The sequence below is a fragment of the Vombatus ursinus genome, unplaced genomic scaffold (genome assembly GCF_900497805.2).
Source record: "Vombatus ursinus unplaced genomic scaffold, bare-nosed wombat genome assembly UNPS02009062.1, whole genome shotgun sequence".
NCBI classification, from domain to species: Eukaryota; Metazoa; Chordata; class Mammalia; order Diprotodontia; family Vombatidae; genus Vombatus; species Vombatus ursinus.
The window spans coordinates 11793290-11816511 of record NW_020948840.1 but is presented as its reverse complement, the minus strand read 5'-3'; the positions used below and the strand labels follow the sequence as shown (position 1 = coordinate 11816511).

General features: G+C 36.3%; 1 protein-coding gene across 8 annotated transcripts in view; it reads left to right on the top strand.

Annotated features, from left to right (window-relative positions):
• The window catches only part of RASGRP3 (RAS guanyl releasing protein 3), a 156182-nt gene that overhangs the window by 31017 nt on the left and 101943 nt on the right, over positions 1-23222 (top strand). For 4 of the 8 annotated variants that reach the window (XM_027850446.1, XM_027850450.1, XM_027850447.1 and 1 more), the window contains exons 1-2: positions 1668-2099; positions 18352-18421. The exons of 1 other annotated variant lie outside the window; for it this stretch is intronic. The gene's annotated coding sequence lies outside the window, so the exon portion shown is untranslated. Of the gene's footprint in view, positions 1-1661; positions 2100-18351; positions 18422-23222 lie in introns of those variants that run through there. 3 more of the 8 variants (XM_027850451.1, XM_027850445.1, XM_027850448.1) reach the window with 3 other exon arrangements.

The window sequence follows — 23222 nt, the reverse complement described above, 5'->3', positions numbered from 1 at the left end:
ACCTTCAAGGAGCTTACATGAATCTTGGAGGGGGACAGGATTAGACTTAATAATAACTAACATTTACACAGTTCTTTAAGTATTGAAGAGCTTCACAAACATTATCTCATTCTATCCTCACAACAACACTGAGAGATAGAAACTATTATTATCCTCATTTTACAGATTAAGAACCTGAAGCAAACAATTGTTAAGTCATTCAACCAGAGTGAGCACAGCCAATAAATGTCTGAAGTAGGATTTGAACTCAGTTCTTCCTGCCTCCAACACTCTATCTACTACATTACTTAGGTGCCTCCATACAAGGAGACATCTTTCCAAAAATTAAAGCTGCTGAAAGTGGAATGGACTACCTTGGAGTGTCTTGGTTAGGGTCTCACTAGAAAACTTCAAGCAAAAGCTGGATGATCACTTGTCCAATAGGTTGCAGAGAGTATTCTTGTTAAGGTATGCATTCAATCAAATGCTGGCTGATGTTTCTTCCATTTCTGAGCCTCTGAGATTTTGTGCATTCCTTGGGTCTCTCTCCCCCTCTCCCCTTTGCCCCATGAATGAAAATCACTTCACACCAGTGGTTGAGTTTAACTATGTTGCATTTTGAATGGAATGGTATTTGTTGCCTTAGTTGGTAAGAGAATGAGCCTAGAGGTGGCAGCCTGCCTTCTATTATTACACCTAAGGGGGCAGTAGCACATCCTGAAAGTGTATTATAGGAGACGAAATACAAAGGACGGTTGAAATCCGTTTTCATTCATATCACTGGATGGCCTTAATCACTTCATCTAACCCTGCTTTTCTCCATTCTCATCCATCCAACACACACACACACACACACACACACACACACGTACATACACACCATTATTTTACAGATCATTCTCAGAAAATCTAGTCTTTATAATACCAAATACCAATCCCATGCAATATTATCCTTTGTTCTTAAGAGAAATCCTAATTTTTATATCCTCCAGCATCCTCTCTCTCTGATTTTCTTTTGCTTTATCTCCCTCTTGCAAAAACATGTGGTCTATGGCTCTGTCCTTGCTACACTCCTTTGGGTCTGTGGGGTCAGCAAACCTTTTATATTTTTTTCACTTCTAGAAGAGCTTCCCTGTACAAACCTTAAGAGAGGAATGAATAAAAAATAAAATTGACCTTAAATTCTTATAGGATGGTAGATGTGGAGCTGGACGGGCCCTCAGGCATCATGTGATCCGAATCCCTCATTTTGCACGTTAGGAAACTGAGGTCTAGAGAGCTGAAATGACTTGCACAAGGTCACACAGGTCCCAAGTGACAGAGCTTGAATTGAAGCCTGGCAGAGGGAGAAGGCTGATCAGGAAACTGTTCTCTGACTTGAAAGCTAGTGCTCTTTCCTCTTCCCTAGGTGAGTTCTGGGTCTCCTGCGGGCAAATCCACTCCATCCCAGGAAATCTCCATACAAACTGGAAAGCTAAAAAGTGAATTAATTAAATCAAAAGTGAAAAGGCAGATTTTCCTGAGCTGAGGTAGTGAGGGAGGAGAATATAAAAATATTTCTGCTCTTATCTAGTGGGGCAATTTGCATTTTGCCTGCCTTCTTGATAAAAGTCCCCAATATGCCCAGTTAAGATGAGTGCAGTGAGAAACTCCCCTTCATCTTCCTGCATTGCCCCCCACACCCAACCATCCAAATTTGAGCCATTCTACTTGGCACATACTCAATTAACTTTCCATTTTCAGTGGCCCTGCCCTACAGTATGACTTATCAGCTGTGTGGTGCTTGTCACTAAAAGAAGCAGGGATTGGTAAGAGGAAAAGGGGGGAGGGGGGTCGAAGAGAAGAAGCAAGCTGTGAAATGCATTCCCCTGTAATTGTGAAATGCCAAAGCCAACCCATGTGTTAGCAAAAGGTTTTCTAATAAGGAGAATAATGAACTTCAGTTTCTGACCTCCTGGCACGACAGCCGTATTTATCAGAAGGGGCATGTGACTTGTTAAGACACACAGCTTGGACTTGAAGGAAACAGCTGTTCGTTCACTTCATGCTTTAGTACTTGGCAGCTGGACAAGAAAGGGTGATGTTTGTGTGGAATACCTCTGCAGACGGACTCTAGTTAAGTAAGTAATTGGAGATTTTGTCTTGTTTTTCTGCAAGCCAACAATGGTTTCTTTTTATTTTTTTCTTTCTATTTCATGACACTTGGGAAAGAGAGCGATTTGATTTGTCCCTGGGATTAATGTCCACTTGTATTTTTAATGGCATTCTTGAACCTGTCTTATCATTTGAACTACACCAATCTGCCTCTCTATGCTTTATTTCATTTGATTAATACCATTTTCTCTAATTAGGGGAATGAATAGGCTATATTGTTGAAGCCCAGTTACAAGAAACAGGATAGTCTGTTGACAAAGGGTAGAGTTGTTTCCCCCTTCCCCCTCTACCACTGATCTATGGGTGGTTGGGTTTAATTGTAAACTTTGGGTCATGCTGTGAAGTAGTAGATAACTTACTGAGGTATGTGAGTGAAGACAGTTGACTTTAAAAAAGTTTGCTACTGGGAAAGAAACCTTGAAAAGTGATCCAGGCAAGTTTAGATTCATTCCTCTGTCTGATCTGAAGCATTTCCTCCTAAATGCTAGAGTAACACTCAGTTCGACCAGGCAGAAAAAACAACATGCCAGTAGGAAAGAAGAGGAAAGCCAGGAGGTCGTGGTATTGATAGGCATGCAGTTAAGTACATAGTTAGGTTACCATCTGACAGGTACTGCTTATGTGCATTCTCTAGTAGATATTTTGCCTTCATTGAACTAATTCATCTTTGTTTAGCTTGGAACAAAGGCTTTTAAATATCACAGGGCTTCTTCTTTTGATGGCGGGGGTAGGGAGGAATGTTATAGTTGCTTTTTTTCTTTTTTGGTAATACTCAATATTTTCCTTCAGCTTTGTACCCCAGAGATACTGCATGTAGCTGATTAATGTCATATATATGCTGGTATACAAGATATTGAAAGGGCTTATCCATCCACCAGACTATTTTATTGATAGTAAGACACATTCTTTGGGAGATGTAAAGAGCAGAAGCCATTCTAGAAACAAGACATTGGTTATGAGCTCTTTCCCTTTCTAGGACTCTGACCACACATGATACATAAAAGGAAAGGCAAAGTGGAGGGTAGAAGAAAAGGAAGATCATTGAGGATGACAGAACTGCTTGGAAGTAGCAGTATCCTGAATCAGACTGAGTGCTGCACAATGATAACCAAATACTTCTTGGCTACTTCCTTGCTTTTATTTGTCTACATAGAGTCAACGTCCAGGAGTAGATTTTTGACCTACATTTAGGTTTTGTGTTTCTGCATTGCATGGATGTTTGAGTTTTGAGTAAGGCTGCTTCTGGGTTTCCTTACTTTTATTTGGATTCTGAATAAACTATATAGGATTTGATATTAGAGGGCCTGGATCCAAATCCTTGCTGTTCTACTGATTACCTGTGTGACCTTGGCCAAGGCAATAGTTGTTTTTCTTCATTTATAATATGAGGGGAATGGACTAGCTGATCCCTTTAAACTCAAAATCCTTGATCCCATGATCTCATTTCCAAGGATGATCTAATGAATTTTCAAACAGGGCTGACATCGCACCCTTTTCTCCCACTTTTTCGTTATTCGTCTCCATGATCATTTTTATCTCAATTCACATCTTTTTCCCACTCTTAATTATAGTCACACATTTTGTGTAGCACTTTACAAAGTACTTTGTTATTGTTGTTGTCCAGTCATTTTTCAGTCCTGTCTGACTCTTTATGATCCCATTTGGGGTTTTCTTGCAAAGGTATTGGAGTGATTTGCCATTTTCTTCTCCACCTCATTTTACAGATGAGGAAACTGAGGCAAACAGGGTTAAGTGACTCGCCTTGGGTCACAAAGCTAGTTAAGTGTCTGAGGCTGGATTTTAACTCAAGAAGAAGAGTCTTCCTGACTCCAAGCCAGGCACTCTATCCACCGTGCCACTTAGCTGCCCCACAAAGCACTTTACACTTATTCATTTAATACAATGCTGTGAGATAATCATTGCAAGAAGGGATCATGAGATGACTAGCCCTAGATCTGTGAGACTATTTAGAGCTGGAAAGGACCTCAGAGATCATTCAGTTCAACTTATTCATTTTCTAGATGAGACTCAGAGACTTAAATGACTTGCACAAATAGTATCACACAAACAGTAACAGAGGTAGATCTTATGACTCCAAATCCAGATACCAAATTGCTACTCCCCTACCCCTAATTTTACAGATGAGGAAACAGGCTTACCGAGGTTGAGTCATCCAGGATCATAAATCTATTGCATGGTGACTTGAGTGGATAGTAGATATGGTGACGTGAGTACTGAAAGCCAAGCCTTCTATAGGACAACAGTGGGGCGTTGAGTCAGGAGACCAAGATTGCATGTTTTACGTAAAATTCTTATCAGCTGCGTGATCATGAGCAGGTTACCTCACTTCTGAGAGCCTCAGTTTTCTCATCTATAAACATGGGTTTAATAATACTTACACTATTTATTTATTCATAGTGAATTTGTGGACAATCATAGATACGGAGCTGGAAGAGACCTCAGAGGCCATCTAGTCCAACTCCCCCATTTTACATGTGAGGAAACTGAGACTCAGAGACCCAAGTCAAGTGACTTGCCCAAGGTCACACAGCTAGTCAGTGGCAGAATCCTGATTTGCACTTGGGTGCTCTTATTCCAAATTCTTCACTTTCTGCCTCCTGCTTTGTATACAGTAAAACATGTCATGAATTGAAGTCATAATTATTATTTTGACTCCAACTTCAGATCTTGTTCCATTATGTTCTTTCCTTATATCCTTATATATCTAGAGAATAAATTAAAATTGCCTAGGTAATACTAAACTTTCTGGTCATAAATGGCCTCCCCTGCTTACTTGATACCTGAAATATTGGTGAGGAAAACCTGATTTGCCTTGGTTACCAAGTCACCTTGAAGAGCTCCATGAAAGGAACCTTTCTAGATGCCTACATATGACAAATGATTGGTGTGACCACCTCGAGAAAGTTACCCTTTTTCACTAAATCCCTGGGGAACCACAGAATGTGGAAACACTGAGGAAAAAACTGTTTCCAAGTCTGAATGGCAGAGAAGAAAATACTCTGTTAAAGCATTCATGGATATGTAGATGGACAGCTTTCTCTTTGTCTAGAGGCTGTAAGTTAAAACCTTTGCCAAATTAAGTTTTAGCAATGGAACTCTGAGCGACAAAGTCGCCAGGATTAAAATGCTTGAACCGGGCTCTAAGCCTCCAATCAATTCTCTAGATGGACACCATAACATAATTGTAATACTGAAGTTAAAGAGACTTACTGATCATTTACAAATCTGATGACACCTTGACTTTTGAAATAAAAGCCTTCCTTGAATTTATTATAATCTATCCTGTTGAACAAATATTTCTTAAGCACCTGCTATGTACAGAGTGCTGGGCTATACTCTGGGGGAGGGGCAAAGATAAGATGTGGTCCTTGTTCTCATAGAATTTATAATCTAGTGGAGGGAGTTAGGATATTTGAATACCTTATTAGATCTATGATGTCACTGGTATGAGTAGTCTTCCTTATGGTGCAAATAATAACCCATTCATGCTCTCCCATCCTGTATTTCTTTGTCCAGATCCTCCTGTAAATGTCCATAAAGGTTTCACCTAGCTTGGGTGAGTGTTCCTCTTAACATTAAATGGATAGCAGGTGGGCTGCCCAGTGGTTATTCCTCTGCCTTGTAATTAGTTCACCTCCTTTTCTAGTTATACATCTCTCTAATGGCACCCTTTGCCTCATATGTATGTAATATGCACAAATAATGATAACATCTATTTTTCTGACTCTGGACATCTTCACTGGCTGCTCCCCATGCCTAGAATACTCTCCCTCTTCATCTCTGCTTTCTGGTTTCCTTTAAGTCCCAAGTGAAATCTTATCTCTACAGGATCCTTTTTCTTATCCCCCTTAATACCAATGACTTTACTCCATCGATTATTTCCAATTTAAACTATATATATCTTGTTTACACATATTTGTTTGCCTGTTGTTTCCATCATTAGACTATGAGTTTTTTGAGAAAAAGAACCTTTTTTGGGAGGAGGAAGGCTTTTCTTTGTACTCCTTATTTAGCATAGTGCCTGGTATGTATAGGTGCTTAATAAATATGAATTGACTAAGTGAACAGGAAGGATACCAATGGAGTATTTTGCAAGGTCTGAGAAAGGAAAGATAATTTCTGAACTCATGGGATATTGGGAAGACTTTACTTACTGAGAAAATGGCTTAGATTTAGCCCTAATGGATAGGTAGCATTTTAATAATAATGATAATAAAGCTAGAATTTCTATAGTGCTTTTAGCTTGCAAAGTACTTTACAAATATTATCCCATTTTATCTTCACAACATTTTTGGAAGGTAGGCGTTATTATTATCCCCATTTTACAGATGGGAAAACTGAGGCAGACAGAGGTTAAATGACTTGTTCAGAGTCAGACAGCTAGTTGAATTCCTGATGGTGGATTTGAACACAAATCTTTCTGATTCCAGGTACAGTGCTCTGTTCACTGCCTTTCGACATCTCTTTTGATGTTGTGATTTGTTGCTTTTGACATTCCTAGGATGTTCTACCTCTTCACTTCTGTCTAGAATCCCTGCCTTATTTAAAGGTTCAGTTTAGATACCACCTTCAGCAAAAGGCTTTTCCTGGGTCTCACCCCCCAGATACTAATGCCTTCCCTTCTAAGGTTACCTTCTGTCTGTTCTGTATTTACTTGCATACACACACACACACACACACACACACACACACACACACACACACATATTTTCTCTCCTATTAAAATGAAAGCTCCTTGAGGACAGGAATGTTTCTGCCTTTATTTATCCCTAGTACTGAGCACGCCTAGCACATAATAAGCATTGATAAATATTTCTAATTGCTAAAAATAAATATTACTAATTGATTGACATGTCAAGATTGGAGTGGGGACCCCTTTCCCAATAAAGATAGGGAGGAAAAGCACAAAATTTTGACAGAAATATTAAGTTTTAAAGCTACAAGGGGACTTAAAGACCATCTAGTTCAATCTTCTCAGATAAGCCTAACTCGTTAGAATGGTATTTTATGTAGATAAAAGCAATTTATTCTTTTTTTGCAACTCTTCTGACATTTTTCTACTCTAAGTAGACATCTTAGGGCAGGGAGAATAAGCGTGTTGGAAAGAAGAATTCCTTGGGACAATGGGATCATGGATTTATATCTGAAAATACTTCACATGTCATTATTTCACAGATAAGGAAACTGAGTCCAAGACCATCCTTAAAGTAATAGGGTACACATATTAGAGCTGAGATTGAACCCAAAACCTCTGAGTCCAAATGTTGCACTCTTTTTTTAGTAACACATAGTCTCTGTGAGCAGGCTTCCTGATCAGAGCACTTACATAATGCCACACAACTACACACTATAATGGACATTTACCAGTAGGATTTGGGGTGGATGTCAGAAGAATGGTGTTGCTTTTCCATTGGAAGGAAGACAGGACACAAGCATTTATGAAGTGCTGTGTCAGGCACTGTGCTAATCTCTGGGGTTACAATTAAGAGCAAAAGGAAAGGGGGCAGCTAGGTGGTACAGTGGATAGAGCACCAGCCCTGGAGTCAAGAACACCTGGGTTCAAATCTGACCTGAGACACTTAGTACCTATATAACCCTGCACAAGTCACTTGACCCTGATTGCCTCACACACTCACAAAGGAAAGGAAACTGCCTTCTACAAGCTTATATTCTGATGGGAAAAGACAATTCAGAAAAGTGTGTGTGTTGTGGGGGAGTGGTGAGGAGGAGTGCTGGGGCTAGTTTTGAAGTCTGAAAGCCTGGAACAGGGCTGGGAGAGGCCCCTTCACAAAATGGAAGCTGCATGAGGAAATCATCAATAGGTGACCCAGGCAGGTTTTACTGAAGGGTATTCCAGGTTGAGAAGGCTGCTGAGGTAGTTTGATGTCCCAATCTCTGAGGAAATTCCAGTCTGAAACAGCAGGTTTTGAAGTTTAGAAGACAAGGGGATGGGGAATAAAGGACAATGTCAGGGGGCGTAAGGATGCCCAGTGCAAGAACTCTGTAATAGCTCTCTTCTCATATAAATAATGGAATTGGGCTGATTGATTAGTTTAGATTCCACTTTCACCCTGGGGGATGAGAGGAATAGCCATTTTACAAAGCATCTGATTCTCCTTCGCTAAACCCCTCCCCTCCTTCTGAACTTCTGAACCGTTGAGGACTTCACCTCTGTGTCCCTCATGCCTGCAAGCCACTCTTTTTTCTCCCTTGATTTTTAGAATCCTTAGTTCCTTTCACATCCCAGGTCAAGTCAGTCACCTTCTTTGTGAGGCCTTTCCTCATGACCCCAGCTGCTGGTATCTTCCTCTCCCCTAACTACCTTGCATGCATTTTGTATATATGCATTTAGGATCATAGGATCAAAAGGTTCTAGAGTTGGTTAATAAAAGCATAAACATAGGGCTGGAAGGAACTTCAAAGGCCTTCATAATGCAGTTAAGGAGACCAAGGAGTTTGAGTGACTAGGCCAGCATCACACATGCCATAAGCATCAGAAAGGCATGGTTTATACTCAGGTCCTCTAATTTCACATCCAGCACTTTTTCCACTGTACCATGTTTATGTATGTATACATTACTTCTCCAGATAGAATGTAGGCTCTTTGCAGACAGGAACATTCTTGTCTTTTTATCCCCAGTGCCCAGTGCATGGCATACATACAGTAGGCACTTGATAAATGCTTGTTGATTGATTGATTAGGCTAGGAGTCAGAAGATCTAGATTCTTATGGCAATTAACCCAGTTGTTAGCCATGTGACCATAGTTAAGACATTTTGTCTCATTCAGTCTCAGTTTCATCTATAAAATATTTGTATATTTTAAAATACTTTAGGAAGGACATCAATATAAACTGAAGAGTGTCCAGATAAGCGCAGTGAGAATGGGGAGGAGCCTTGAGTTTATATAATTTGAAGAAAGGTTAAGGAAAATAAGGATTTTTAGCTGGGAGAAGACCCAGAAGGAATGTGGTTGCTGTCACCAAGAATTTGAAAGGATGTCTCATGGAAGAAGGTTAGACTTCTTCTGTTTGTCTCCAAAGGGCAGAGCCAGGAGAAATGGGTGGGAATTGTGAATGGGGGAAATCTGGGTTTGATGTTAGGAATGCATCTACAAAGTACAACTAAAATGTCTCATTATGATGTCATGGCTATAACCCTGGGTTCTAAAAGGTTATGTTAGCAGAGCACTAGAGATAACAGTTTCTGCCATATTAGGCTTTGATTATGATCTCAGAAACATACTATTAGCTCTTGGAGGAGAAGCCTAACTAAACATGAAGAAGCTCACCACCAAAATTATAAAAATTACCCTCTATCACATGTGGTCCACTACTGTTTCTTTTTTAAAGCTATTTTTTTCAGAGCTATATTTCGAGAGATTATAAATGAAAAATGGCCAAGACAAAAAAGTAAATTGTCTCAGCTTTTTGAAAAACAAATAGTGAAGAATTAAAAACATTTTTGAAAGTTAAAAAAATTAAAAAGAAATGGTTGCTAAATGAAAGGATAGTTCTCAATTTCTTGAAGAGCCAAATATATGAGTTTTTAGAGTAAGCTCAATTGTGTACCCAAAGGCAACAAATAACATCATTTCACGAGACATTTTATCAACTCATATTGCAGTGCTTGTGCTAAATATTTGAAAAATAACTACATTAAAAATAATTGCATCTTATGTACCAACATATTATAAAATGTATCATGGAGCCCTTTTGTAGTCTGGTGAAGTCTATGGAATCTTTTTAATATTATGTTTTATATTGCATAGGATTACAAAGGAAACTACTTTTATTATGATAGTTATCTATTATCTATCTATATCTATCTATTATCAATCAATCAATTAATCTATCTACCTATCTAGCTATCTAGTCTACAGATCCCAGATTAAGAATGCCTGTAGTCATGGATAAAAAACCAGAGAAATTCTACAAAAATTAAAAAAGACCCTCCCAGTTATTTATTTCATAGTTTGGTAACTTTAATGCAAAGGTGGGAATAGGTGAGCATGACAAGAAATATTTTGCAAAAATGGGAGAATTTGAAAAAAGGAGTGGATGTACACCAAAGACTTGGAGGGCACACAACAGTTTCAAGTCTGTACATCATGAAGACTTTCTTACAGGAGGTCAGGGTGGGAACTGAATAATATCACACAAATAAAATTTATTAACTTTTAACAGGTAGAGGATGACTTATTACTGATTCTCAAATAATTCCTTAATCAGCCTGTCTTGCTAATTGCCTAATAATTATTATCTCATTTAATCCTCACAACAACTCTGAGAGGTAGGTGGTATACCTATTCCCGGTTTACAGATGAGGAAACTGAGATGAACAGAGGTTAAATGACTTACCCAGGGGTTACATAACCAGTAAGTGTCTGAAGCTGGATTTAACTCAGGTCTCTAGCTGCAGGCCTGGTGCTCTATCCAATGTGCTCCCACTGCTTAGCAAGAGCAACCATTTAAAAAAAAGATTTTGATTCAGGAGAGCAAAATACCTCCTTAAAGACTTCCCTTCTGCAAGATGTCTCCTCTCTATATAACACAATCATTCAAGATTCCTACAAAAACATTACAGAGAAAACCTTGTCCAAAGAGTCATCTTTTCAATAGCCTCACCAGCATCCTTACTCAACCAGAAACTATTCTGTGGAGGCTTTAACCATTTTATCTCTGTTGTAGAGCTCCTTTAATAACTCTAAACTTCTCCCTGAAATGGTAGTCTCCTGCTTTTTAAAGTCACTAATGTTCTATTAGTGGTGGTTTTGGATAAAAGTCATAGAACATCACAGTTTATGAAGAATTAAGACTGAGTATCACTCAGAGGGCAGTGGAGACATATATGGTAGGTAGGAGCAGGTTGCATCATAACAAATAAGGAACTAGGAAGAAGAACTGGAGTTAAAGATATAGGGAAAAATGGATGAAAGGAAAAGATGATGGACTGATCTCATGGGACTAAGGGGTCATGTTCATATGTATTTGATGTAAGGAGAATGAAGGAAAGTCTCGACACCTCCCCCTCTCTTCTACCTTTGGCTTCAGCATGTTAGAGAGGATCTGTTGTGGTCTATGAGTCTTGAGAACCCTGAAATACAAGGGTAAAGGGTGGAGGTCTGCCTCAAAAGAATTTGACTGCTCAAGCCTCCTTTCAGTTCAAGTAGTTTATTAAAACACCAGTTGGAGTGGGCAAGATTCCTGTGCTATTCCTGTGATAGCATGTGCTGTTTGTGATGCCAATACAAATGGACAAAATTTTAAGAATCTGAGCAATTTAATGGGGGAAAGATAGACACTTTTATACAGAAAGATTATGGGAAGATCTGGATGGGATTTAGGGCTGGCAAGTAGCTGGGGTGGGCCAGGTGCAGACAATGAGGGCCACAATGAAAGGGCAGTTAAAAGAATTATTGACTGGAAAGGGCTGGATGCCTCAGACAAACACCAGGGATCTGGGCCATGTGGGAAAGCCCAGGGCCTTTTAGGGGTCCATCATTAGCACCCCATCAGATTCACTATGGCAGACTTATGGAAGAACAAGGACAAGAATACCATAGGATCAACACCTCTAATCTTGTCAATGTGCTGCTATCTCAAGCCTGGACTGAGGCCACTTCCTTCAGCCTTTTCTCTCTTTTGGTTGGAGAGCTTTAGGGTGGAGTACCAAACTCCTAATGCTTTCCCTTATAAAGGGTAGAAACTGGACTTTTTAGCTCACTCTGTATCTCCAGCTCTGCCTGAGTTCAACTCTGTTGGACCCCATGTCAGGTACCTCCTGGTCTCCCTGTCCTCCCCTTTTCTGCCTCCTTTTGTGTGCTGTCTTCCTCATTAAATTATGAACTCCTTGAGGGCAGGGACTGTCTTTCTTCATATTAATTGTAACTCTAGCACTTAGCACAGTTCCCAGCACATAGTAGGTACTTTATATTTTTATATTTTTTGGATAGGATTGAATAGAAATTGTTTCCCTGGTTCTGTTGATATTATTCTTTGTCAGGTTTTAAAAGACATCAAAATTGTTCATTTTTATATCAATGATTTAATAGAATACTATTGATATAGTATAAATACGTATTGCTACTATAACAGTGTAAGTTGTTCTGTTTCTGCTCACTTCACTATGCATCAGTTCATATAAGTTTTTCATGTCTTTCTGAAATAATCTAGTTCCTCATTTTTTAATAGCACAATATACTACCAAAATATACTATCACATTCATATACTATAACTTATCCAGCCATTGCTCAATTAATGGGAATCCCTTTAGTTTATAGTTTTCTTGTCACCACAGAAAATTGATTTAAATATTTTTGTACATAAAGGACTTTCCCCTCTTCCTATGATTTCTTTAGGGTATAGTACTAGCTAGTATATCTATTATTTAGCAGTTTTTTTGTGTATAATTCCAAACTGCTTTTCAGAATGGTTGTACAGATCAATCAAATGTATCTATTTTCCCACAGGATCTCCAACATTTATTATTTCTCTTCTTGTCATTATTGCCACTCTGGTATGTGAGGTAGAATCTCAGAATTGCTTTAATTTGTATTTTTCTAATTAGTAGGATTTTTTTTTCATATGGCTGTAGATAGCCTGGTTTTCTTCCCTTAAGAATTATATGTTCATTTCCTTAGACAATTTATCAATTGGGGAATAAGTCTCATTCTTCTAAATTTGAATTAATTCCTTATATATTTTGGAAATGAGTTTTTTATCAGAGAAACTTTCTGCAGAGATTTCCCTCAGATAATCATTCATTTTTAATTTTAGCTTCATTAGAATTTGTAAAAAAAAAAAAGCTTTTAAATTTTATGTAACCAAAATTATCTTCTATGATATTTTCTATTCTTTGGTCATGAATGTTCTCATCCACAGATCTAATAAGTATTTTTTACACCTTTCTCTAATAAGTTTATGATCTGACTTTTTGTAATTAGATCAAGTACACATATCCATTTGGAATTTATCTTTTTATAACATGTAAGCTTTGATCTTCATATAATTTCTTCCAACTACTATCTAACTTTTCCAGTAGTTTTTAAAATATGTTATGGTAAGTCCTTATCCTAATACCTGGAGTCTATGGGTTTATTGAATTTTAGGATATTAAATACATTTTTTATATGCTGTGTACCTATTCTGCTTCATTGGTAGATCTTTTTTTTCTTAACCAGTACCTAATTATTATTTTTTTAAAAACATTTTTATTTAAAATTTAGAGTTCCAAATTCTATCCCTCCCTTCCTCCCTTCCGTTCCCCTCCCTGAGATGGTAAGCAATAAGATATAGGTTATACATGTGTTATACATAGGTTATACATATACATCAAAAATCATGTAAAACATTTCCATTTTAGTTGTTTTGTACAAGAAGACTTGAATAAAAGAAAAAAAATGAAAGAAAGTAATAAATAGCATGCTCCAGTTTATATTCAAACAATATCAGTTCTTTCTCTGGACAGATAGTATGCTTAATCATTAGTTCTTTGGGATTGTCTTGGATCATTGTATTGCTGAGAATACTTAAATCACTCACCGTTCTTCATCAAACAATACAGCTGTTACTGTGTAAAATGTTCACCTGGTTCTGTTCACTTCACTATGCATCAGTTCATGTAAGTCTTGCCAAGTGTTTTAGAAATTGACCTGCTTGTCATTTCTTATAGCACAATAATATTCCATTGCAATCATATACCACAGCTTGTTCAGCCATTCTCCAGTTGATGGGCATCCTTTCAATTTACAATTCTTAGCCACCACAAAAAGAGCTGCTATAAATATTTTTGTACAAATAGGTCCTTTCCCCTTTTTTTGGATGTCTTTGAGAATTGAAGTATTGCTGGATCAAAGGGTATGCACAGTTTTATAGCCATTTGGGCATAATTCCAAATTGCTCTCCAGAATGGTTGAATCAGTTCACAATTCTACCAACAGCGTATTAGTATCCTAGTTTTCCCACATCTCCTTCAACATTTTCCTTTTTTTGTCATATTAGTCAATCTGATAGGTGTGAAGTGGTATTTCAGAGTTGTTTAAATTTGCATTTTTCTAATTAATAATGATTTAGAACATTTTTAATATTATAGGTAACTGATTTTTTTTGTCTGAAAATTGCCTGTTTTCATGTAATTTGACCATTTATCAATTGGGGAATGACTTGTATTTTTATAAATTTGATTCAGTTCTCTATATATTTGAGAAATGAGACCTTTATCAGAGATACTTGTTGCGATCCTCTCTGCCCCCTCGCCATTTTCTGCTTTCCTTATAATTTTAGTTGCATTAGTTTTGTTTGTGCAAAAGCTTTTTAATTTTATACGATCAAAAATCTATTTTTATATTTTGCAATGCTTTCTATGTCTTCTTTCCTCTTAAATTCTTCCCTTATCCATAAATCTGACAGATAAATTTTCCATGCTCTAATTTGCCTATTTATGTGTAAATTATGACCTTATCTTGGTATATGGTGTGAGATGTTGATCTATACCTAGTTTCTGCCACACTGTTTTCCAGTTTTCCCAGCAGTTTTGTCAAACAATGACTTTTTGTTCCAAAAGCTTGGATCTTTGAGTTTATCATATAGTAGATTATTATGGTCACTTACTATAATGTAATTTGTACCTAATCTATTCCACTGACCCATCACTCTTATTTCTTAGCCAGTACCAGAATGTTTTGATAATTACCACTTTATAATACAGTTTGAAGGCTGGTACAGCTAGACCAACTTCTTTCACATTTTTTCATTGATTCCCTTGATATCCTTGAGCTTTTGCTCTTGAAGATGAATTTTGTTATTTTTTTTTCTAGCTCTATAAAATAATTTTTGATAGTTTTGTATGGAACTGAATAAATAGATTAATTCAGGTAGAATTGTCATTTTATTATATGGGTAGGCTTGACCTATCCATGAGTAATTAATATTTTTTCCAGTTGTTTAGATCTGATTTTATTTGTGTGAAAAGTCTTTTATAGTTGTGTTCATATAGTTCCTGGGTTTGTCTTGACAGGTAGACTCCCAAGTATTTTACATTGTCTACAGTTATTTTAAATGGAATTTCTCTTTCTAGCTCTTGCTGCTGGACAGCACCAAATCATTTTAATAACTGCCTTGTAGTATAGTTTTGAGATTTGGTGCTGCTTGCCCCCATTAGTTTCCATTTATTTTCATTGTTTATTTTGAAAAACAATGTGACTTTTGTTACTATTTTTTAGTTCTACAAAGTATTACTTTGGTAGTTTGATTGGTATGATATTAAATAAGTATATTAATTTAGGTAGTATTGTCATTTGTATTATGTTGACTTGTTCTGTCCATGAGCAATTACTATTTTTCCAATTATTCAGGTTTATCTTTATTTCTGTAAAACAGCAGTTTGCGATAAAACAATGGATATCTTTGTTCTATCTCTGTATCTATTTTAAAGGATTCTAGTCTATCTGTATTACAATAACAGTAGCTGTAGGTTTTAGATATATACTGTTTATTGTTTTGAGGAAAGATTTATTCCTGTATTTTCTAGTTTTTCTTAAACAGAAATAGGCATTGTGTTTTGTTAAAAGATTTATATATATATATATATATATATATTTAATCATATAATTGCTTTTTATTTTTTTCTATTAATCTAATTAATTAAGCTTATAGTTTTCTTAATATTAAACCAACCCTACATTCCTGGTATAGATCCAATGTGGTCAAAGAGTATAATCTTTGTGATGTATGCGATAAAATGTACTTATGAATCTATTTGGTCCTTGAGTTTTTTTTTCCTTGTTCAAAATCTTTCCTCTGAAATTGATTTATTTAAATTCTCTATTTTTTGTTCTGCTAGTTTAAGCATCTTATGTTTTCATGAAGATTCATTTATTTGATTTAAGTTGTTGGTTGTTGGTGTATAGTTGGGCAAAAGTTTCTAAAATATCCTTTATCTCTTCTTTATTTGTTGTGAATTCTTTTTCATTTTCTATATTTGTAATTTTCTTTCATCTTCATCAAGTAATGTAGGATTTTATCTCATTTACTATTTTTTAAAAAAAAAACTAGTTCCAAGTTCTATCAATTAACTCAATTTTGTTATCATTTTTGCTAATTTCTCCCTATGTGTGGATGCTATGCAGCACGAGATTACATTGGCATTTTGGGGTCCAACATCACACTGCTGACTCATTGAGTTAAAATCCACTAAAACTCACAGATCCTTTTTCTGAACAACTGTTTTATAATTATATCTTGTACTTATGAAATTGATTTGTTGTAGTCAAGTTTATTTGTATTCAGGATGGTATTTGCCCTTACTGAATTTCATTTTATTAGATTTAGTCCAATGTTCTACCTCAGAGATGTCAAATTTGCCCACAAAATTCACCAAGTGAATCAGATTAAAATATAATTGGGAAATGCTTAACAGAATAAACAAAAATACAATAGAACATAGATAATGTCAGTTTGTGGTTTTCTAAGTTAATATACAGCTGGCAGGATCTGTTTCTATTTGATTTTTTTTTGCTATTGTTGTAGCTTTTCTTCCTATCTTTGTGCCATTTGCAAATTTGTACTTCTCATCTATGCCTTTATTTAAGTCATTAATAAAAGTGTTTAATAGCACAGGAACATGAATAGTTCCTTGGGCTACTCCATTAGGGACCACCATTTTGACATTGAACCATTAGCCACTGTTCTTTGATTCCAACTTCTCCAGGAGTTCTGAACACATCAAACTGTATTTATATTCCAGTCCACATCTTTTCATCTCCACAAAAATAATAGGAGACACTTCATCAAAAGTTTTATTAAAATCTAGGTAATCTCTATCCCTAAGTAATCTCTATCATTGCCCTCATCTACTACTTTAGTAGTCTAGTCAAAAAATGAGATGAGGTTAATTTGGTATGCCCTAACTGGTTCTTTGGAAACACTATTTCCCAGTCTAGAAGCTCACAATCAGATCTATAATGATTCATTTTTGGAGTTTCACCAGAATCAAAGTCAAGCTCATTGGTCTATTGTTCACTGACTCCTCACTTTTTCAAAAACCAAGACCTCTGCCTTTCTCCAATCTTATGATACCTTTCCTGTTTTCTATAATCTTTCAAATGTTACTAACAATGGTTCAGCAATCATATCCCATCTGTTTATTCTCTAATCCAATAAGCATTCATTAAGCATCTATTCTGGAGAAAAAGAGATTATAGACCAGTGTGCTTGCTAACATGAGAAACATTTTCCACTGTGCCTGTTTAGCATTATTTTCCTTTGGAAAGTCACCCATGGAGAACTCACAGATCATAGTCTAGTATAGTCATTGAAAATTGCTTTTTCAGTCTCTTTTCTTTGATAGGGATCCAACTCATTATGTGGTGACATTTGGTCAAAGTCATGAAAAGTGACAGTGGATAGTTTTCCCTTGCATCTGCACATTATGTTCTCCAAAATTTGATGGCAGGGAAAATATTCATCAACAAATGGGTGTGTGATCAATTTCATATGATAGCTATTCCATACTCACGTTACAGCATGAAGTAGACTTTTTGAGTATGAAAGGTGGATTATTTTGATGAATTTTTTTAAAAGAGAAAATAATTTTTCAAATGTAAACTAGCCCAATGGATGTGTTGTCTGTGGTATAACCTGGACCTCTTGTTCTTTCCTGGTAGTTGGAAGAGGAAGGGAATGGGCACAATAAGGGAAGAATAACTGTGGTCTTCTGCTGCTGGAAGCTCGACCTTGTGCATTTGGCAGCCTGGGAATTTGATGGTTTCATAACAATTGTCTCTAGTCTTGATGACACTGGTATTGATGAAGAATTTAAGCCAACCCATAAATTATTTAAATTCTGAACTAGCTGATAATCATGGCAAGTCCTGATTCATTTCCCCTGCTCTAATACTGGTGGACATCCCCCTTCCTTTTGAAAGTTACAGCTTTTTCTTAATGAAATAATGGCTTATGCTAAGGTCATTTAAGTGTTTGCTTGTGTGGAAATTGGCCATTTAAAGCCATAGCACAAATTGCTCATGATTACATTGATTTGCTGCTGATAAGAATTACTCAAATTTTAAATTTAAGCTATAATCATTGAAATAAATATCATATAGTCAATTCTCTATTATCTATTCTACAAGGGGAAAGAAAATTTGGAAAAATGAAGTGTACAGATAATTTTTCTGGACTCTTTTTCTTTCACTAGATAAGAAAACTTCTAGAAAATAACCCCAGCAGCTTGACTTTAATGGAAAATACACTGGACTAGGGATCAGGTAAGACCTAGTTTTGATCTTGCCTCTAATATCTATCTTTGTGACCTCGAACAAATCACTTATGCTGTCCAGGCCTCAGTTTCCTCATCCATATCAATTAATCAACAAAATCTATTGTACCTACTATATGCCAGGTACTCTGCTAAGCACCAAAAATACAAATACAATCAATAAAACAATCTCTAATTGCAAGGAGCTTGTATTCTAATGGGAGAAACAGTAAAGACATTTAAGCATATACAGAATGTATATGAAAAGAAGAAATGTAAAGTAATTAAATACAAGGAAGTTTGAGAGGGAGGCAACTAACATTTGAGGAGATAGGGCTAGATGACTTCTAAGGTCCCTTGTAGCTATACATCTATGAGTCTATGGTTCCTGGCTCCAACACTTATTAGTTATCTGACTCAAGGCAGTGACCTAGCTTCTCTGAATCTCAGTTTCCTCATATGGAAGTTATGATAATATTTGCATTGACTTATTCCAAAGAATTATTCTCAAAAAAAATCTGTGTTTATTATTATTTCAGTAATCTTTTTTTCTGGAGCTTGGAAGTACTTAGTAACTTAAATCAAAATTAAAAACTTAAGACAATAGAATTTACAATGATTCCTGTACTTAGTACTGAAAAAGTTAGATCATAAATCTAATTACTCTTCTCTTCTAATATGATATTTTCAGCCAAATGGGTCAACTTACTCTTCCTCAATATTGTCCCTCTATTTTCCAGTTCAGTGTCTTTGCACAGACTGTCTTCCTGTCTGGAGGTACTTTTTCCTCAACTCCGTCTTTTTGAATCTCTAATTCTTTTTTTAATGAGGATCAGCTTACATACTATCTGACAACTTTATGGGTTCCCTGTAGTTGTTAGTGCTTGTTCCTTCCTGCTCAAATAATCATTTATGTTCTTACATGTCTAGATGTATATCCTTCCCTGACTTAGAATATAGGCTTGCTTGGAGTGAGGCTGTTATTTTGTGTTTGTATCCCCAGTGCCTTGCACAATACCTTGCCATTACTAGGTGTTTAATAAATGCTTCTTGAGCTGGATAGGATTGAATTGAAATGATTTTGTATTCTGAGTTACTTTGAATTCTGCTGTTTGTGTTTTAAGTAAGCTATGTTTGATTTATACATACCATACATGGAGTACATACCATTCAAATAATATGAATAGACCTGAAGTTTTGAAGGGCAGCATTTTATAGTGGAGTCTGAGGCTCAGTTGGAATATGGCACTGAAAGATTTTATGTCTAGTTCCCTAGAGAAGAGTCTGTTTTCTACAAAACAGTTTTCTTCTGCCACTGTCATTTTTTCTGGACTTGGTTTGCTCCTAGGAATGTTACCCACTGCTTTAGCCTACTGCAAGGTACCTTGGTCATGTGGTATTTGTAACAAGCTTTTTCTTGGTTTGTGCAGGTGACATTCAACTCAGACTCACACATGTACATTCACCTCATCCCACTGGAAGACCTTTATAGAATCAAAGAAACATCCCAAGACCTTTAGGATAGAGATACTTATAAGCAGTTATAATCAGGGCAACATTGCTTTCAGCCCTCCCAGGAAGAACTCATTCAAGTCTGTATCACAAAGATTGCATTTTTAATTTTTATGCTGTGTACATCTGGCAGGATTGCCCTCAGGGACTGCTAGGGAAGCAGGCTTCTAGTCATATCTGACATAAAATCTCAAGAGGATGACATGCATAAAAACTACCCTGACTACTAGATGGTTGATGAACCAGCACTGACAGCTTGCTTCAAATTTACCATCATCCATATAAGAAGAGGCACAATATTGACACGAAGAGGAACATCCATACCTTCTGTAACACTGTCCTTGGTGTCACTGTCAGATACTAGCTGGACCTGATGCAATGCAACAATTCTTATGTCCTACCACATATTCTTAGTCTTATAGTGAAGATTTCTCTGCAGAACACTGAATTGGACCCCTATTCTTGAAGCTGCACACACAAAGGCTGATTTGTGTTCATGGTGGATGGGTTAATGTCCTATGCTGCTCAAGCCTGAGGGTCTGTCATTTATAGGTATGAGTAGGAAAGATAATAACAGTAATAGCTGATTTGCTCAGCACTATACGGTTTGCAAAACACTTTGCATAGATTTGATCCTCACAACAACTCTGACATGGGTGCAGGTTATTATCCTCATTTATTATCCACATTTTTCAGATGATGAAATTGAAGCTTATTGTGGTTAACTCATTTGCCTGGGGCCACAGTATCTGATAAGGAACTCAAACCGAGGACTTCCTGATGACAAGTCCAGTGCTCTTTCCACTATGCCTGTCTCTTTAGATGATGAATAAAAAGAGTTCAGCAACTCTTTAGAAAATAATTTCTTGCTTTAATTCAAATCAGAATTAGTGAAGAGAGGTCACATGATTTCATATAAATGGGACACATCAAATGACAATGAGAACTTTCAATATGATCTGATGGGATGATCTTAAGATAATTTCAGTGCATCAATGAATATTTATTGATAATGCAATAAATGCATAGTCCAATTTTGGTAGTATTTTATATAGGGGTCCAAGTGCTACATCCTGGGAAAAAATAATTTAACCATATATATGTGTTGTGTGTGTATGTGTATGTGTATATATACAAAAATATTCATAAGAGGATTGACTCTGAGCTAGTGAGTATAACATGAGAAATGTATTGATAGTAGTAATTTTAAGCATCTTTAAGCATTTTTAAGATAAAGATATCTGCCTAATATATAACTATTTTTAAGAAATGCTGGGAATGAACATCAGAATAACACCTTAGGTTTGCATAGTGCTTTACAGTTCACAAGTACCTAGGACAGTGCCTGACATGTAATAGGTATTTAATAAATGTATTGACTGACTACTTTCACATATATTATCTCATTTAATTATTTTTAAAACATTTTATTGGTGCTCTTCCTTAAAATATTATTGTCATTTCCCAATGACTCCTTTCTCCAAATAGAACCTTCTGTAGTAACAAAGTTTGTTCAAGTTGTTCAGTTGTTTCAGTTATGTCTGACTCTTTGTGACCCCATTTGGGGTTTTCTTGGCAAAGATGCTGGAATAGTTTGCCATTTCCTGGTCTAGCTCATTTTACAGATGAAGAGATGGAGGCAAACAGTTTTAAGTGACTTGCCTGGGGTCAGACAGCTACTAAGTGTCTATAACAAAGTAACAGGGAAGCAAAATGAATATATGACCTGTTCCACACTTATATTCTACCTCTTCTCTAGTAAAAAGAGCATGCTTCACTATTCAGTTTTCTGAAGTCACAATTTGTCATTGAGATCTAAGATTTACAATGTTATCTTCCTTGACATTATTGTGTTAATTGTTCTAGTTTTGTTTATTTTACTCTATATTAATTCATACAAAACTATTCAAGTTTCTGTGAATTCTTCATGGTAATTGCTCCTTGTAGTGCAAAAAAATTTCATTTTGTTCATATACCATTATCTCATTTAATTCTTATAACAGTCTTATGAGGTAGAGAGAGCAGATATTACAACTATTTTATTGATGGGGAAAGCTCAAGCATCACCTTCTACATCAACCTTTTTCTAACACAACTGCTAATGCCTTCTCCCTAAATTACTATTTATCTAAGTGCTTTGCATTCATACTCTTTACATTTACTCTATATAGAATGTATACATATTTCCTATATCCAGTTATGATATAAGTTCCATGACATCAGGAATTCTCTCATTCTTTTTCTTTGCATCCCTAGTGTCTAGAATAATGCCTGGCACTAAGTAGGTACTTAGTAGATGTTTGTTGATTGATTAATTTGCTTGAATTTACTTAGCTAGTTAATGTAGGAGCCAGGATGCAAACACAGGTATTTTGACTCCAAGTCTAGGGCTTTCTCTCTATATGTTACTTTTGTGGTCCGGACTGTAGTTGATGATACTCTCCACCACCTACTGTCCAATCTCCTGTTTTGCCATCCCTGTTTCAATGTGATCTCTGAGGGTGAGGGAACTTGTACTGATCAAAGCCATAAAGCATGATCCTTGCTGCTCCTGCATCTGACCAAGGTACTGAAGTGTCCTGAGTGAGAGCTAAATTGGTAAGAAAGCATAATTTTACATGGAGGAGAAAGTGTCTTTGCACTATGATAGATAATGAAGGAAATGAATAATAGATGAATGGAGGTTTCTAAATAGCACCACTCTATCTGTACTCTCAAGTCATTCACAATTTTTTTTGGGGGGCGGTGATAATAATAGCTGGTATTTTAAAACTACTTCAAGTTTACAAAGTGTTTTTATCAATGTTACCTTATTGGATCCTCAGAACAATATAGCGAAAAAATACTACAGGTATTAGTATCTCCAATTTACATATTAAGGAAACTGAGTCTCAGAGGTTGTGACTGGACTATGGTCATATATCTAACAAGTATAAGGGATGGGATTTAAATCCAGGTCTTCCTGACTTTGTTTATTATTCTAATCATTTAGTTATGCTGCTTCTCAAAAATAGAAGAGGTAGGCTGCTTTTTTTCTTTTAGCATTAGTCGATATCTTGTTATCCAGGTATAAAAGTCATGCCAAGGGTTCAAGGTACATGTACTACAAGAAACAGTGTGTTAATATTTGCATAAATAAGGCATTCTATGTCTTCCAAATGCCTCCAAAGAGAAAACTCCCCTTTCCCCCTTTCCATTCTTTCTTCAAAACACAAGGTTTTAGGGATCAGCCTATCTCAAGAGCACTGCCTCTCCTGATTGTCTTACAATGGGTAAATCTCAACATGTTTTAAAATTCA